The 3,039-nt window shown below is 38.2% G+C and overlaps 1 long non-coding RNA gene across 1 annotated transcript; it reads left to right on the forward strand.

Moving 5' to 3' along the window:
• Positions 1-209: 209 nt before the first annotated feature.
• On the forward strand, positions 210-2,352 carry LOC140145766 (uncharacterized). Its single transcript, XR_011858131.1, has 2 exons — positions 210-776; positions 1,431-2,352. It is a non-coding gene; the product is annotated as an uncharacterized lncRNA (long non-coding RNA).
• The last annotated feature ends 687 nt before the right edge of the window (positions 2,353-3,039 follow it).

Raw genomic sequence — 3,039 nt, forward strand, 5'->3', positions numbered from 1 at the left:
CCAATTACATCTGTAGCCAGTACCAACTACATCTCTATCAATCGCAGACAGTACCAACTTCATGGCAACTCAATTACATCACAGCATCTCTGCATCTCTACAAATCACAGGCTGACATAATTCAACAACTTCACAACTTTTTAACCAGCTTCAAATCTACTCTACTTGTTCACGAGGTTAGTAATATTTGGTTACCATAGGCAGAGCTGCCAACTCAACCTCTTTTCGTAGGAGACTCCCTACTTTTAAACCTTCAGAACCCTTAATTTTTGGTCATCTCCTGAAAAGGAAATGGTTTCATCCATTAAGATGTACACATTTTGACAAAATCCCAAGGCTTCACCCCATGTACATGAATTTTCTCATTTTATAATTACAGCTGGGCTCTACAAGTTGTATACCGAGAGCTGGCTCTGTTTTTAATCTCTTGAAAAAGAAAGGTCATTAGTCTTGTCTTTTCAAAACGTCAAGTTTTTAACTTCATTTATACCATTTGTATTTTACATACATGTATTATACTCTTCATTGTCAGTACACACTAAGGTGGACAAGAGCATTGCAGAAGCACTACTTGCAGTACCATGTCTCCCCAATTACATCTGTAGCCAGTACCAACTACATCTCTATCAATCGCAGACAGTACCAACTTCATGGCAACTCAATTACATCACAGCATCTCTGCATCTCTACAAATCACAGGCTGACATAATTCAACTTTCCAATACCAACTTCACAACTTTTTAACCAGTTTCAAATCTACTCTACTTGTTCACAAGGTTAGTAATATTTGGTTACCATAGGCAGAGCTGCCAACTCAACCTCTTTTCGCAGGAGACTCCCTACTTTTAAACCTTCAGAACCCTTAATTTTTGGTCATCTCCCTGAAAAGGAAATGGTTTCATCCATTAAGATGTACACATTTTGACAAATCTCCCTGATTGCAACAGGAAATCTCCCTTTTTTCAAGATTCACATGTTAGCAGCTCTGCATAGGCCCATACTTATTTACTAGTGTACAGCCTTCTCCAGCCTAGCTGCAGCTTCCTGCAGCCACAATGTATTGAATGAGGGATCCCCCAGCCAAACTGTCCACTGGTAACTAGGTATGGGCCCTGCTCGCCGACATTAATTAATTTATTATGTCCGCAATAGTCATTCATTATACCTATATCTGTGTGTACAGCTACCTTAGTACATGTATGTTGTGGCATGTTTGTATACGTACACGACTCTGCAAGGTGCTTTCGTTTATATAACCATTACATTTTGTGGCAAAAAACACAACTAAACACATTTAACCGGCACATGATTTTCACTTCGTCTTTAGTCTCAATACCAAACCACAGCAAACAGTTTACTTCGAAAATTTTAGGATATTCGTATTGCTCCTGATAATAACGTGTAATTAATCATTTTATTTAAATTTCCAGGTGTAGCAGTACTACGGAGGATACTGGCTTTATGGCACAATTATTAAAAGACAGAGGATGATGATTTGGAAATCAAAAGCTGCCATCTATTATCTGTCGCATTCATTCAACACTTTCCCAACATGCTGCCAGACTGAAATGTCAACAATTCAACTTTGAAGAAAAATCTTAATGTGGACGGTGAACATTTTGTGAGAACTTAAATACTTGCATAGTAATTTATATGGTGCATAAACTAACTACATCCATAGTGCACTGGTAAATGTTTGCTCCAATTATAAATACAATAAGGACCTCAACAAGTGATACTGACATTTGATGCATACAAGTGCAATGCACTATATCTTACAAAATATAAAAGTAGAATTAAGACACTATTCTTTGGTTCACATCAAGTTAGGTAGTGACGTTAATGTCTTGCAGTTGTGCCACGCTAACCACCCTTGTACGTGTGCGTTCTGTGCAATTAACTTAACACACACTACTCAATACCGAGTGAGCCCACCAAAATACATGTACGCACTACATCACTACCAAACTTCAGGCAAACCAATGTACAGTGAAGGTTACTAGTCCAACATGTGGTTCGCTAGTCCGCAAAAATAATAACATGGTTCATTAGTCCAAACATAATTGGTTAGAGAACCCTATTTTTTTATTCGGACTAGCAAGTCTTAGGACTAACGACCCACACTTTCTTCTCAGACTAGTGACACTTATGACTACCACACCTTGGGATTAGCGGATGTATGATGTAGAGTAATTGTAGACCAAAATGTTTACCTCCTGATCCATAGTGTAAGGTGTACCTTAAGGGTAGACAGGTATTGTTGGTTGTAGCAACCAAAAAAGTATATTGTCATTATCTAAATCAATATATTATTGAAAAATAACACCTTGATATTTTGCATTCTACAAATTATATACTTGGAAAACTTGCTTAATTTATTATTGCAAATGAGTTATGTACGTTTTACAAAAGTGTTGTTGTTTCAGCCCTGTTTACAACATAACTCAAGAACCACAGGACCTACAAAAGTATATCTGTGATTTGGATTCTGCTACATGACTTGCTATGAATTGAGCAATGCAATATTTCCCAAAGCTCATTACTATTTGCAATTTCAAATAGCTGCTAACCTTAATGCCATCAATTAAAAGTCGACTACCATAAAATGATGAGTTTTCACTTCAAGGGTTTAGAACCAGAACACAATAACTGCCCCATAGGTCAAAGGTCAGGGGGCCAAATGTAAAAATACAAAGAACGCCATTTCTCATCAAATAAAGCGGCCTCAGGGCCGTGAGTTGTTGCACTGATAGGCCTAGGGGTACTCTATATTTATAGGTATACATGAGCCCTATATGTCATATATTATGGGCCCCAGGGCCCCAAATGTTATTATAAGGGGCAACAGGTTTACAACGTTAGCTGTAAAACTACAAGGGCACTAGGGCTCATGTGTGGCACACGTATGGGCCTAAACTTGTAGATATGCATTGTGCCCATTTTGGCCCCAGATTTTAAAAGCTATGGGCCCCAGAGGCCCAAATATTAAAACAAAGGGCCGGCCGTTTTTCAGCAAATAAAGTAGCTACATGGCTCAGA

This window comes from Amphiura filiformis, unplaced genomic scaffold, assembly GCF_039555335.1.
Source record: "Amphiura filiformis unplaced genomic scaffold, Afil_fr2py scaffold_597, whole genome shotgun sequence".
Lineage (NCBI taxonomy): Eukaryota > Metazoa > Echinodermata > Ophiuroidea > Amphilepidida > Amphiuridae > Amphiura > Amphiura filiformis.